The sequence below is a fragment of the Dasypus novemcinctus genome, chromosome 8 (genome assembly GCF_030445035.2).
Source record: "Dasypus novemcinctus isolate mDasNov1 chromosome 8, mDasNov1.1.hap2, whole genome shotgun sequence".
NCBI classification, from domain to species: Eukaryota; Metazoa; Chordata; class Mammalia; order Cingulata; family Dasypodidae; genus Dasypus; species Dasypus novemcinctus.
In genome coordinates, this window is record NC_080680.1 from 45,975,331 (window position 1) to 45,990,963 (window position 15,633).

The 15,633-nt window shown below is 40.1% G+C and overlaps 1 pseudogene; it reads left to right on the forward strand.

Moving 5' to 3' along the window:
• Positions 1-11,424: 11,424 nt before the first annotated feature.
• On the forward strand, positions 11,425-12,136 carry LOC101439973 (elongation factor 1-beta pseudogene; annotated as a pseudogene).
• Positions 12,137-15,633: the final 3,497 nt, after the last annotated feature.

Genomic DNA, 15,633 nt, shown 5'->3' on the forward strand with positions numbered 1-15,633 from the left:
ATCTTGCTAAGTTCACTGCAACTTTAAAACACACATCACCTTTCCTCCAGATTCCAATAAGTTTCATCATTTACTTCTAAATCATCACAAAAAGCTTCTTTAACATCCATATTGCTATCAACAGTCTCTTCAAAGCACTGTAGATCTTTTCTTCCAGGCATCTCACAATGCCTCCAAGAAATACCCCTTACCCATTTATAAAACTTTTCTAGCATTTTGGTAATTGCAAAAGCACTACCCCACTCCTGGTACCAAATTCTGTATTAGTCAGCTAAAAGGGTGCTGGTGCAAAATGCCAGAAATTGGTTGGTTTTTGCAAAGGATATTTATTAGGGGTAGGAGCTTAGAGATACCAGGCCATAAAGCATTAGTTACTTCCCTCACCAAAGGCTATTTTCACATGTTGAAGCAAGATGACTGTGGCATCTGTGAGGGTTCTGGCTTCCTGGCTTCCTCTGGGCTCAGCTTCTCTGTTTTCTCCACAAGATCAGCTGTAGACTATGAAGCTCTCTAAGCTTTGCCTCTCTCCCCAAGGTCAGCTGTAGACTATCAGGAGAATGGCTCTGTCTCTTTCCCTGGTGCTCCAGTGTCAGCATCAAACTTCACATCAAAACGCCAACATTAAAAACCCCCAACTCTGTCCTTTGCCATGACTTTTATCTGTGAGTCTCCACCTACCAAGGGGCAGGTACTCAATGCCCTACTGGTTACTTAATCAAGTAAAATAATATCAAGCTGCTACAATGTCTATTCAAGTCTTCTGCCTATTTTTTAATAGGGTCAATTTTTTTAGTGTTGAGTTGTAGCATCTCTTATATATCATGGATATTAAACCCTTATCAGACATGTGATTTCCAAATATTTTCTCCCATTGAGTTGGCTGCCTTTTCACAATTTTGACAAAGTCCTGTGAGGTGCAAAAGTGTTTAATTTTGAGGAGGTCCTATTTATCTGTTTTTCCTTGTGTTGCGCATGCTTGCTTTGGGTATAAGATCCAAGAAACCACCATCTACCACAAGGTCTTTAAGATGTTTCCCTAAATTTTCTTCTAGTAATTTTATGGTCCTGGCTTTTATATTTAGGTCCTCAATCCATTTTGAATTGATTGTTATCCAGGGAGTGAGGTAAGAGTCCTCTTTCATTCTTTTGACTATAGATATCCAGTTCTCCCAGCACCATTTGTTGACGAGTATGTTTTGTCCTGTTAACATGGATTTGATTGGTTTGTCAAAAACCAGTTGGCTGTGGAGGTGAGGGTTTATTTCTGGTCTCTCAATTCTATTCCACTGATCAATGTGTCTACTTTATGCTAATACCATGCTGTTTTGACCACTGTGACTTTGTAATATGTTTCAAGGTCAGGCAGTGAAATTCCTCCCATGTCGGTCTTCTTTTTCAGAATGCTTTTGGCTATTTGGATGCACTTTCCCATCTAAATGAATTTGGTAATTGCCTTTTCTATCCCTGTAAAGAAGGCTATTGGGATTTTGATTGGTATTGCATTGAATCTATAAATCAGTTTGCATAGGATCAACATCTTCATGATATTTAGTCTTCCAATCTGTGAACACAGAATGTCTTTCCATGTGTTTACGTCTTCAATGATTTTTTTTTTTTTTAGCATTGTTTTGTGGTTTTCTGTATATAGGTGATTTTCTGTATGTAGGTCCTGTACTTCTTTGGTTAAATTGATTCCTAGGTATTTGAATCTTTTTGTTGATATTGTGAATGAAAATTTCCCCCTGATTTCCTAATCAGATGGTTCGATACCAGTGTACAAAAACATTACTGATTTTTGTGTGTTGATACTGTATTCTGCCACTTTGCCAAATTCATTTATTAGCTCAAGTAGCTTTGCTGTAGACATTTCAGAATTTTCTAAATATAGGATCAAGTCATCTGCAAATAGTGAGTGTTTTACTTCCTCTTTTCTGATTTGGATGCCTTTAATTTTTTTCCCTGTCTAATTGTTCCAGGTAGAACTTCTAGTACAATGTTGAATAACAATGGTAACAGTGGGCATCCTTTTCTTGTTCCCAATCTTAGAGGGAAAGCTTTCAACCTTTCCCCATTGAGTACGATGTTGGCTATGGGTTTTTCATATATGCCTTTTATCATATTAAGGAATTTTCCTTCTATTCCTATCTTTCTAAGTGTTTTTATCAAGAAAGGATGCTGGATTTTGTCAAATGCCTTTTCTGCATCAGTTGAGATGATCATGTGGTTTTTTCCCCTCCAATTTGTTAATGCAGTGTAACATAATTTGTTATGTTAATTGATTTTCTTATGTTGAACCACCTTTGCATACCAGGAATAAAATCCACTTGACCATGGTGTATAATTCTTTTGATATGCTGTTGGATTCAATTTGCAAGTATTTTTCTGAGAATTTTTGCATCTATATTCATTAGAGAATTGGTCTGTGATTTTCTTTTCTGGTAGTGCCTTTATCTGACTTCGATATTAGGGTGATGTTGGCTTCATAAAATGTGTTGGGTAACTTTTCCTCCTCTTCAATGTTTTGGAAGAGTTTAAACAGGATTTGTGTTCATTCTTTTTGAAATGTTTGGTAGAATTCACCTGTGAAGCCATCAGTTCTTGGACTTTTCTTTGTTGGGAGATTTTTGATGTTGGATTCTATCACTTTATATGTGATTGGCTTATTACATTCTTGCATTTCTTGTAACATCAGTATAAGTTGGTTGGGCATTTCTAGAAATTTTTTCATTTCATCCAGGTTGTCTAGTTTGTTGGCATACAGTTTCTCATAGTATCCTCTTGTGATCCTTTTTATTTTTATGGGGTCAGTGTAAATTTCACCCCTCCCCTTTCACTTCTGAATATATCTATTTGCCTCTTCTCTCTTTTTATCTTTGTTAGTCTAGCTAGGGGTTTGTCAATTTTATTGATCTTCTCAAAGAACCAGCTTTCGGTTTTGTTGATTTTCTGGTTTTTTGTTTTATTTTGTTTTGTTTTGTGTGTATATTTGTTATTGTTCTCAATTTCATTTATTTCTGCTCTAATCTTTGTTATTTCTTTCTTCCTGTTGCTTTGGGATTGGTTTGCTGTTCTTTTTCTAGTTTCTCCAATTTTTCAGTTAGAGTTTTGATTTTAGCTCTTTCTTCTTTTTTAATATAGGCATTTAGGGCTATTAGTTTCCCTCTCAAGGCTGTCTTCACCGTATCCCATAAGTTTTGATAGGTTGAGTTCTTGTTTTCATTTTTCTTAATATATTTACTGATTTCACTTGCAATTTCTTCTTTGACCCACTGATTATTTAAAACTGTGTTGTTTAGCCTTCACACATTTGCGAATTTACTTCTTTCCTATCTATTAGTGATTTCCAGTTTCATTCCATTGTGATTTGAGAAGGTGCTTTGTATAATTTCAATCTTTTTATATTTACTGAGAATTACCTTTTGACCTAACATGTGGTCTATCCTAGAGAAAGATCCATGGACACTTGAGAAGAATATATAACCCATTGAATTTAAGTACAATGTTCCATATATATCTGTTAGGTCTAACCCATTTATCATACTGTTCATGATATCTATTTCCTTGTTGATCTTCTGTCTATTTGTTCTGCCTAATGATGTGAGTGGTGTGTTGAAGTCTCCAACTATTATTGTAGAGAAGTCCATTTCTCCCTTCAGTTTTGTTTTGTTTTGTTTTTAAAGATTTATTTTATTTATTTATCCCCACCCCCCTCATTTGCACTTTCTGTCTGCTCTCTTTGTCCATTAATTGTGTGCTCTCTGTGTCTGCTTGTTTTCTCTTTAGGAGGCACCAGGAACTGATCCTGGGACCTCCTATGTAGAAGAGAGGTGCTCAATCTCTTGAGCCACCTCCACTCCCTGCTCTGTTGTCTCTCTCATTGAGTTTCCTTTTTGTGTCTCCTTGCATCATCTTGTTGCATCAGCTCACCACACCAGCCCATTGCGCCAGCTTGCTGTCTTGCTTGTCTTCTCCAGGAGGCACCAGGAAACAAACCCAGGACCTCCCATGTGGTACGCAGGAGCTTAATCTCTTGAGGCACATCTGCTTCCATCTCTCTTCAGTTTTGCCAGTTTCCCTCATGTATTTTGGAGCACCCTGGTTAGGGGCATAGATATTTAGACTTAGTCCTTCCTGGTGGATTGTCTCTTTTATTAAAACATAATGGGGGAAGCAGATGTGACTCAAGCTATTGGGCTTCCTTCTTCTATATAGGAGATCCTGGGTTCAGTTCCTGGGACTTCCTAGTGAAGGCAAACTGGCCTGCACAGAGAGCTGGCCCATGCAGAAGCTGGCGCAACAAGGTGATGCAACAAAAAGGAGACACAGAGGAAAGACAATGAAAGAAATGATAAACCAAGTAGCTGAGGTGGCTCAAACCTTTCACTTTCAGCTGGTTTGTGTCTCTAAGATGAGTCTCTTGTAAACATGGATGGCTCATTTTTTAAAAAATCTATTCTATCAGCCTATATCTTTTGATTAGGGAATTTAATCCATTCACACTCAGTGATATTACTATAAATGCATTATTTACTTCCACCATATTATTCTTTGGTTTTCATATGTCATATTTTATTTTTGTCTGTCTTTTTCTCTTTAGGTTATTCTTTCTGATATTCTTTCTTCTAAACTCTCCTCCAAGTCTCTCTCTCCTGTCTTTTTCTTTCAGGATCTAAGACTTCCTTTGTTTTTCCTACAAAGGTGGATTATTTTCTATGAACTCTTAGTTTCTATTTGTTTGTGAATATTTTATACTTACCTGCATATTTGAAGGACAGTTTTGCTGGATAAAGAATTATCAGCTGCAGTTTTTCTCTTTCAGTTTCCTAATTGTATCATACAACTGTCTTCTTGCCTCCATGATTTCTAATGAGAGAACTGCACTAAGTCTTACTGGGTGTGACTTACATATGATGATTTGTTTCTCCTTTGCTGCTCTCAGAATTTTCTCTTTATCTTTGATGTTTGACATTCTGAGTAATATGTGTCTTGGAGTAGTTCTATTTTGATTTGTTCTGATTGGGCTACATTGTGCCTTTTGAATATATAAGTTCATTTCTTTCATGAGAGTTGGGAAACTTTCATCTAATATTTTCTCAAATACTCTTTCTGCCCCTTTTCCCTGCTCTTCTCCTTCTGGAACTCCTATGACACATATGTTGTTGCGTTTCATGTTTTTCTTCAGCTCCCTAAGTCCCTGCTCAATTTTTTTCCATTCTTTTCTCTCTTCAATTTCAGCTGTTTTTTCTTTGGTATCATTTATTCTCTCTTCTCTCATTTCGAGTCTGCTGTTGTATGCCTTTAATGTATCTCTAATTTATCTCACCTCTTGTACCTTTCATTCCCATGAGCTCTGCTACTTTTCTATTTAGGTTTTCAAATTCTTACTTGTGCTCTCTCAATGTCTTCTTGATGTTGTTTATCTCTTTAGTCCTATTGTCTTTTAATTCATTAATTTGATTTTGGAAATTTGTGTGTATTTCATTAATCAGTTGTCTCTAATCCTGCATCTCTTTTGGGACTTTGATATATTCCTTTTCTTGGACCATGTCTTATCTTCTTAGTATGGCTCATAATTTTTTGCTGATGTCTAGGCATCAGATTTGAATGGTGTGTTTACCTAGTTGCTCAATTTCTCTCTCCTTCATTGGGATTTAGTGGCAGGAGGCTGTGTGTTACTGCTATTTTTGATTCTTGGTTCAATCTGGGTCTTTAGGGTTGTTCCTGCTGATTGCTCAAAACTGGGTTCTGGATCCTGTGCTTGTCTCTCCTTATCCCCTTGACCTGTTAACATTGGACATGTCTAAAACTGAACTCCTGATGTTTCTTCCCAAACATATTCTGTTTCACCATCTAAATTGAAGGCAACAATATCTCCAATTTCTTGCGCAAAAACCCTTACAGTCATCACTGACTCCTTTCTGTCTCGCTTCACATTCAGTCCTTCAAGAAACCCTGTGAGCTCTATTATCAAAATATATACAGAATCTTACCACTTCTCACCACCTTCACTGCCATGACTCTAGTTCAGGTGACTACCATCTCTCACCCAGATGAATGCAAGAGACTTACAATTGGTATCCTGCTTTCATCTTTGCCCTCAGAGTCTATTCTTAACACAATACCAGAGTGAAAGCCTAAAGACTTAAATTCATATCATATGACTCTTCTGCACAAAATCACTTAAGTCTCCAAACTTTTAGTCCTTCTGATTACATTAGGGAGAAAGCCTCCTTTAGGTGCTAATCTGGTTTGAGCTGCTGCTAATCTCTTTGAGACAAAAGGGGTGGGCCCCAGGCTGAGAGCCATCTGTATGGAACTGAAAAGAAGGAGCAGCTGTCCTGAACTGTGGCTGCTCAATACAACCACCTGGGGAACTTTTACACACTCCTGGAGTAGGGCCAAGTCATGTTTGGATTTAAAAAAAGAAATTATTTCCCACATGACTGCAATGAGCAATCAAGTTGGAAAAGAACAGATTTAGAGGAACCTTTGTTCAGGAGGCCTCTAATCCCACATGGAGGGGAAGAAGTGATTCAAGAATCCTCAATCCACAAGTGCATTGAGTGCCATATTTCCTGAATAAGCCATGTGTTTTATGGAGTTCAGAAAGAAGAGATACCATTTTCTGCCATCCCTTAATCCATATTCCATTACCTCAACTCTTTTGTCTAAAAAAGTACACACCCCACAAATCTAAAAGAGGGAGGATAACTAGATGATTATATAGTTGGACAGCTATCTCCAGCCCTAGACGATTACTCATGGGGTGTTGTGATTAGGGGCAATATAGCTAGTCAACATGTAGTATTACTTTGAGCTAGTCAATCAACTTGGGAGGAAGAGAGTGGAGAACACCAGAGAACTTTGGCTATTTGATAACAGAAAGGTGGATTCCACTGTGTAATTACAACAAAGCAGGTCCAAATGTCATATATAGCATCTAGGTTTTTTTACACCTGCATTTATTTGCTGTTGATCTTCCCCTATTAAGGAATAGAGCCTTCATATTTATAGCACTTGCATCAACTTTCATTTGTCTTCAATCATCTTAGAAAGCATTCCCAAAATTTTGATACATGTTAGCTTCTGCCCTGCTGGTATTTGGGGATTTTTTAAAAATATTGAATAATGAATAGATATCATCTCCACTTGCATTGAGTTTTTATTTCATGCAAGTCCTCTCAGTAAATACTGACTCATAAGGCACCTTGAGGCAAGGATCCACCTACTGCTGATCTTTATACTGATATCATGAGTGCCTGAAATAATCTCTGTCAGATGATAGGGCCAGATTCCTGTCTTCCCACAGGGGAGGTAAAGGGATCCTACCCAGGCAACTCATCAAGGGCATGTGGTGATGATAAAGTTGGCTGGAGAGTCATGGAAAAGGGTGGTGGTTCACAAAAGCTGCTGATTGTACTGAAAGGAAGGGAAGCCAAAGGCAGCCCAAGGAGAAAACTGACTGTTCCGATTGGTTTATGTGTGGTGTTTGTCTCTCTCAACCAAAGAAGCATTTCATAATTCAAGTACGCATTCAGCATCTGCTATGGGTGAGGCACTAGAATACAAAGACCTCACCTATCTTGGATGGAACTGGTGGAGGAAGGAGGTTCTCAGATTTATTAACGACTAGCTCAGTGCCCACCTGGAGGGTTCAGTCACTCAGTTCTTCAACAAGCTTGTTCTGAACTGTGGCTCAGAGGAAAAATGCCACTTCCTTCCTCTTTCCTTCCTTCCTTTCCTCCCTCCCTTCTTTCCTCTCTCCCTCCAGAGTATACACTAAATCTTAGTCACTAGGGTTAAAATGGTGACCCAAACTTCAATGATAGAGTCTAGTACAGGAGTTCCTAACCTGGGATCTTGCGGCTAGAACTCCAAGGGGTCTGTAAACTTGGGTGAGAAAAAATTTCAACTTTATTTTCATTAACCTCCAATTAAAATTTGGCATTTGATTCTACTGTGAATGTATGCAGCAAACCCCAGCAGTATTAGAAGTACCTGTGCTTCTGAATCCAATAGAAATCATAGATATTTCCTTACCATGTTACATCTTTTGCAGACATCTCAAAAAACTGATTATCCTCATCATCGCTTAAAAATTATGTTAGGTAGTTTCACCACTAGGTTTTGTTATTTAATGTGTTAATAAAGAAGCACACATATAACTATATCACAAATTTGCATTTCAACATTTCAATGATTTTATTTCAATATAATTGGTTCCCTTTATAATCCTATATATTTTATTTTACACATTTAAGAACATTATAGACTTCACCAGACTGCCAAAGAGGACTATGGCACAAAATGATTATGAATCATTGTCCTAGTAAGAGAAAAAAAGCCTTAAAGAAATAATCCACAAATCTGTAATGACAAACAGTGCTGAGTGCTCTAAAGAAAATGTGAAGACATGGTCCCCAACTCAAGGAGTTCCATGTCTAGTCTAGTGGACTAGACAAGACTAGAGTAGACAGACAAGGATTCTGCTTCTCCAGGAAAACTATATCCTGTTCTATAAGAAGTTGTTAATGTGGTAAGAGTCGGGGCAGGCAGGGAGTGGGGTATATGGGAACCTCTTATATTTTTTAATGTAACATTATGTGTGATCTATGTATCTTTAAAAAGAAAAAGAAAGATGATTAAAAAAACACAAAAGTAATAAGATACTATGTGTCTATATATAGATAGATAGATTGATTGATTGTTGATTGATTGAGGATCTTTTCTGTGGCAGGCCCTGGGTAGGCAGCGGGGATATAGCACATCTGCCTGCTAGTCCAGTGAGGAAAGTCAGAGCAAACCATTCATAAATAAAAACATAGCAGAGAGAATTTCAGGTAGAGACCAGAACACTTGAAGACAAAGAACTGGGGTAATGGGATAAAGAGTCAACCCCAGGGGATGTTGTGGGAAAACTGGGGGTACTGGGAAGCCCTTTCTCAGGAGGCTGTTGTGGAAGCAGAGAGATTCATTGATCATGTATGTAAGGCCAGGACTCAGGAATATTTCTGAGAAGGAAAATTTATTAATGACTGGCTGGGCACGGCAGACTCTTGTTCAAAAAGCCAAGACCTGAATAGGATTTTTGGGTCCCTTTTATACAGAGGATGTAGGAGTGGGAAGTCAAATGATGCTTTGTTTGAATACCAGATAAGCTTGAATTGACACATATCCCCCACATTCCAGGTAAGCTTGAATTAACACATTTAGTCTGCATCCTCCCTGAATATCCAAAGCCTATAGACCCTATATCACTTAATTGGCTTCCGGGAACTAGGCAGATGGGAGTGGTTGGCATGGTTATGAAAGGCGGAGCTGCAGCTCTTATTGTTTGCATGCACATGTGGCTTTTGCTGGAATTTTAAGTTTTAGCAAGTTTACACACACAACCCAGGTTATTCATGAAGAAACACACAGCCGCCCACATAGCTCATACCAAGGCGACATTTGTGGCGAAGTCCAAAGGATGAAATTCAGGGGAAGAATTTACCAGGCAGATAGGACAAAGGCCCTGAGATGGGGACAAGTATATGGCCAGTCCCCTTGCATCCAAGGACCCAGACCTCTTAATTAATGGCCATGTCCCTGTGTTTGCCCTACTTTTAGAGAAAAAATAAATCACAGGACTGAGAAAAGGAAACTGGAGGTAGTCAGAAAGTCAGAAAGCTACAAGAGGCCAGAGGCAGCAGTGAGATCAAATGCCTGCAGTAGGCCATGCCAGACCCATTCAGTGGGGGGCAACCTGAAGAAGCAGCAGCCCCCTGGAGGGAAGGCCAGGGGCTCCTCCCAACCTCTGGGCAACCTTTTGTAGCAGTTGGATATTGTTTATGAATTCTAAAATTAGGTATTGGATTATCCATTGTAAACTTGTCTGTTCCTCTGAGTGTACTAAATTATATTAGATTCAGAAGTTCACTTTTACTTGATTAAATTAAGATTGTGGTTTTCAGTTGGTCACATCAATAGGGCACAGAGAAAACACAAAGGCAGAGGGAGAGTTTGCATTTTGATGCTGAAGCCAAGGAAGTAAATACACAAGAGAAGAACACAGAGGACTAGAGATGGTTCCCTAGACACAGCCTCAGGAAGATAGAGAGCCTGAGACTCTACAGCTGGCCTTCTGAAGAGACCAGAGCAGCTGAGCCTGGAGAGAAATAAGCCCCAGGAGAGAGACAAGGCTTCTACCAGCCTATAGCTGAGACCAAAAGAAGCTGGGACCATGGAGCCTGAAGAGGAAGGCTGAATCCTCGCAGATACCAGCAGCCATCTTGCTCCAACATGTGGCAACAGACTTTGCTGAGGGAAGTAATTTACTCTTTAGGGCCTCGTAACTGCAAGTTTCTACCCTAAATGCATACCCTTTATAAAAACCAATCGGTTTCTAGTATTTTGCATCAGCACCCCTTTTACTGACTACCAAACCTTTCCTAGGCCGGTTCATCAAAGCTGCCTTTCAAACAGGAAGTTCCTACTATCATCAGGTGCCTCCTTGTTCTGGAGGGAGATCCACGAGTGCTTATCACCTGACGTCACAGAGCCTGAGATCCCTGACCTTCAATGGCCTGGAGCAGTGAAACTACCTCTCTCCCATAGGTAAAGGCAGCTCTTGGCCTTCAAACAGCCTCTTAATCTTACCTTCCAAGGCCTCCTGGTGGGCACGAGTCTTCTACTGCACCCACCTTTTCCACTCCAGATCCAGGGGAAGCTGTGCATTTGTCCCTGGCTCTTTGAACTTTATGAAAATTACTCTTTCTTTATGAAAAATGACACCCAAGCTCTCTGGAAGCAGCTTATAAGACATCTCTTAGAGCTTATTAAAATCCACAAAAATCCTACCCAGTAGCTATTAAAGAAGCTCATATAAGGGATTTTTTTAAAAATTAGTTAATTAATCTATTTATTTAATTCTCCCCCCTCCCTCCATAGTCTGCTCTCTCTGTCCATTCACTGTGTGTTCTTCTGTGTCTGCTTGTATTCTCATTAGGCGGCTCTGGGAACTGATCCTGGGACCTTCTGGAATGGGAAAGAAGTGATCATTCTCTTGCGCCACCTCAGCTCCCTGATCTGCTGCATCTTTTATTCTCTCTCATGTGTCTCTTTTTGTTCCTTCATCTTGCTGTGCCAGCTCTCTGTGTGGGCCAGCACTCCTGCACAGGGCAGCACTCCTGCATGGGACAGTACTCCACACAGGCCAGTACTCCACCTGGGCCAGCTCACCACACAAGCCAGTGTGCCTTCACCAAGGGGCCCTGGGCATCAACCCTGGACCTCCCACCTGGTAGACGGGAGCCCAATTGCTTGAGCCACATCTACTTCCCATGGATTTGTTTTTTAAAACCAATAGTGCTTTTCCTCTCAGAACTCGGTGTAGGCTGCCTGGATTTTTCCTCTTTTGCCTAGTTCCAGGATACAGCCGTTGCCATGGGTTTTGGAGACCTGAAAAGCCCCACTGGCCTCCAGGTGCTCAACAATTACTTGGCAGTCAAAAGCTACGTTGAGTGATACGTGCCATCACAAGCAGATATGGCAGTATTTGAAGCAGTCTTCAGCTTGCCACCCACTAATTTGTACCATGCCCTACGTTGGTATAATCACATCGAGTCTTATGAAAATGAAAAAGCCAGCCTTCCAGGAGTAAAGAAAGCTTTGGGCAAATATGGACCCATGAATGTGGAAGATACCACAGGAAGTAGAGCTACAGATAGTAAAGATGATGATGACTTTGATCTTTTTGGATCTGAGGAGGAGGAGGAAAGTGAAGAACTAACAGCTAAGAGAAGAATGCTTTGCATGGTATGAGTCAAAGAAAACCAAAAAACCTGCACTTGTTGCCAAGTCTTCCATCTTACTAGATATGAAAAGCTTGGGATGATGAAACAGATATGGCAAAGTTAGAAGAATGTGTCAGAAGCATTCAGGCAGACAGCTTGATCTGGGGCTCTTCTAAACTAGTTCCAGTGGGATGTGAAATAAAAAACTTCAGATAGAGTGTATAGTTGAAGATGATAAAGTTGGAACAGATATGCTGGAGGAGCAGATAACTGCTTTTGAGGACTATGTGCAGTCCATGGGTGTTGCTGCTTTCAACAAGATCTGAAATCCATCCTGGATCATTGCACTTAAATTAAAATTTGAAAAAACTGAAAACAAAGAAACAAACAAAAAACCCAGGAGTTATCTAGAGGCTATCACAAGTTTACTGAACGTTCAACCCCATACCCCATAACAAATGATAGCTAAATTGCTGCACAAAAGTCATAAAGGGCACATGAGACCAATCTTTATTAAAAAGGAATCAGATGCTTCTCTAATACTATTCAAATACTTCTAGACCTTTGGTTCCCTTATTCATTCACACACACACATACTTAAAATGCCACAGGAAAATAAGTGAAAGTTTGGCACCTCTCATTAACCATTACTAATCTCTTTTTTACATGGTCTCTATCTGTAATTAGCCCAAGATGAGATGTGAGCTGATGGTCAGATGATAGACCCACTACAAGATAGTGCATAATTAAAGAAAATATAAATTCCATTTTCTGCATTCCACTTATGAAGATAGGGAAGTGGATTAGTAAATGTTGAGACAAAAGACTTTTGGCAGAAAGTCCACTTACAAGAACATTCCCAATATGATTGAATTTCTAGTCAACCATCAATGTAAATGTTTTTCCTTCTAAAGTGATATTTTTAAAATGCAGAGTAGGGTTTGAAATTAGTTGATGTAGTTTCCAGAACTAGTTCTGCCATCGATTCTCTGCTTGACTGCAAGCAGGCTTTACTCTGGGTCTCTCCAGGCCTCTGTTCCCTTATCTGTAAAAGCATGAGTTTGGAACAGATAACTTCGAAGGCTTCTTAAAAGTCTAAAATTCTGAGAATCTTAGCCTCTCTGATTAGAATGGAACTGTGCATACAAGGCAACCGATTTCCAGTCTAAGCAGTGAAAATAAGAGCTTCAGTGAAAACAGGAGCGTGTCCCTGGCAAGTAACTTCAAACTTCCAATATTGTCTATCATGGGTCATGGGTCATGGTCACTGGGACATTCACATGGGAAATTGAGGCATTTCATGATTTATTATTTTTTTAATTAGAGATTTACTGATTAAAGAACACTTCGGCCACCATATTGTGATCTTTCCTCAGCCACCTAACTTTAGCCTTTCTGAGGTGATTTGTGCCCCTTCTAAGGGAACAGCGAGGCACAGAGACTCCTCCAGAGAAAAGGGAGAGAAAGAGAGGGGTGGCACCTCCCTAGTTTCCTGTGTAATCCAGGCAGCATTCATCCATGGGTGCTCCATGGACTCCATTAAAAAATTGAAAGTGATTTCCAGATCAAAGGAATTGGGAAAATGCTCCAGTATTTTTTCCCTTTCATGAAGATTTACTATTAATACAGCCAAGAATCTGAGCGGTCCCACAGTAAAAATTCCTGCCTGGCTTTGTTTAACTGAATTTCCCATACTCTTTAACCTATAAACCCGATTTTTTTTTTTGTCTTTATTTTTTTAATATTACATTAAAAAAATATGAGGTTCCCATATACACCCCCCCACCCCCCTCACCCCACTCCTCCCCCCATAGCAACAATCTCATCCAACATCATGAGACATTCATTGCATTTGGTGAATACATCTCTGATCACCGTTGCACCTCATGGTCAATGGTCCACATCATAGCCCACACTCTCCCACGTTCCACCCAGTGGGACATGGGAGGACATACAATGTCCGGTAACTGTCCCTGCAGTATCACCCAGGACAACTCCAAGTCCCGAAAACGCCCCCACATCTCAACTTTTTCTCCCATTCCCCACATCCAGCAGCCACGATGGCCACTTTCTCCACACCAATGCCACATTTTCTTTGATTACTAATCACAATAGTTCATGAACAGAATATCAGTAAGTCCACTCTAATCCATATTCTATTCCTCCTTCCTGTGGACCTTGGAATGCAAACCCAATTTTTGTAATCTCCGCTACCATCTCATGGAACCAGTGTGACATGAAATACACTTTGGGAAAGCAGGAGTGTAGACCAGAGACCAAGTGAGAAAGAGCTCAGCAGGAAACAGCCTGAGATGCGCCCCATGACTGGGACCTCCACCCTCACAATCTACACCAAGTCACTGGGTGCAATTAATGCCTCTGATCATCATTTTCTTTATCTTCAAAAATAATTTAGTGGAAGTAGAGATATTTACCCCTGAAAACAAAACAAGCAGGTATTATAATTCCACTCCTAGGCATATATCCAAAATAATTGAAAACAGGAATTCAAACAAATCCTTATACACGAATGTCCATAGCAGCACTAGTCATAATAACCAAAAGGTAGAAATCCATCAGCAGAGGAATGAATGAATAAATAAAATGTGCTCTATTCATACAATGGAATATTATTCAACCATAAAAAAAAATAAGGCTCTAATACATGCAACAACAACACAGATAGACCTTGAAAACATTATGCTAACTGAAAAAGCCAAAAACAAAGGTCCCATATTGTAGGATTCCATTTACATGAAATGTCCAGAATAGGCCAATCCATGGAGACAGAAACCAGATTAGTGGTTGCCAGGGGCTGGAGGGGGGCGGAAATGCAGAGTAACTACTGCAAGGGTCTGAGGTCTGCTTCGATTAAATGTTTTAGAACTAGACAGAGGGAATGGTTGCCCAACATTGTGATTGTACTTAATGCCACCAAACTGTATGCTTAAAAATGATACATTTTGCATTATGAGAATTTCCCCTTCAAGAAAAAGTCAGTGTGGTCCTGTTGTGTTGCTGCCTAGTGGGGGGGAGTGCACCAGAAATATCCAAGACTGGCCACGAGCATGGGGTCCCTACTGCTCAAGGCCAGAGCCAGAGCCCAGATAATGAGGAGATAAACTCTTTCTTTGATATGGTATTAGACTACTTGTCCTCTCTCCCATTCCCCCACAACAAAAAAACAAAGATTTGGAGACATATTCTTATTTACCAGGCACTTCATGTTGTGGATTGAATCATATTCCCCCAAGGGACTCGTGAACTAGCACCCTTAGTTGGAGGGAGTCTGGGTCCCTGCTGCGCATGGAGTTGTCAAACCAGCCCCTACTGCCCATCTCCAAATTTGGTTCACATAAGAGATACTGTTGTCCTGTGTTGTCTGTCACATGCAACCAACCCCAACCCTGACTAATACACAACAGGCAATTTCTCTGATCAAAGGGTATTATTACGCAAACAAACACACCGCTACTGACCAACCCAGCCTCCACCACAACTATTTCTGCAAATCAAAGGATTTGCCTGGAAACCTGATTTTTGCCACTGAACATTTCAGCCTTCCTTCCCTCAGCTGCCCCAGTGACAACAGGGCCTCTTCAGAAAGCTTCCAAATGGCATGAAAAACAGAAGGAAATGCTGGATTTTTTCTTGGAGGCCTTGCCCTCACAGTGACTCATTGTCAAACCTGTTTGGCAGCCGAGTGGCTCCTGTGGGTTGGACTAAAAGGGCAATGGATACTTCCAGAGAGCTGTGATCTGCCGGGAAATTGCAGCTTCCTATTACTGTTATAAAGTTCCTGGGACATTCAAAAATGATTCAGTTGCTATTGACACTTCCATGATGAGATCTGCCTTTA